Here is a 424-nt window from a genome sequence, read left to right as displayed (position 1 = left end):
TTTACCTGCGCCCGCCGCTGCGCGTCTGTCTGACCCCGCGAACTTCAAATATTACGAGCCACTCACCTCATATATATTTATAGAGTTTGTGTTTACAGATCAATGTTTAAACACTAACATTCATACTTTGATCTCCAACACATACTACAAGTCATTATCGTTGATTACTGCTCACAAACGACACATGAAAACCGATAAAAAGTAGTATTAAATTTTTATCCAAGTAATCAAGACTGGATGTAGGAATGGAGATCAGGGGAGGACCACAGAGTAGGGGGAACAGGAGACCAAATTCTATTAAAGTATAAAACAGACAACAGATGAATAACCAAAGTTACAAAATGTTAAGTTGTCAAAATACACAATACCTGCATGTGGCCTTGATGTTCACCCCTTGAGTGTGTTGGCTGTAATAGTGTGGACC

The sequence above is a fragment of the Eriocheir sinensis genome, chromosome 52, assembly GCF_024679095.1.
Source record: "Eriocheir sinensis breed Jianghai 21 chromosome 52, ASM2467909v1, whole genome shotgun sequence".
NCBI classification, from domain to species: Eukaryota; Metazoa; Arthropoda; class Malacostraca; order Decapoda; family Varunidae; genus Eriocheir; species Eriocheir sinensis.
The sequence above is the reverse complement of the archived record's forward strand: the minus strand, read 5'-3'. Positions refer to the sequence as shown.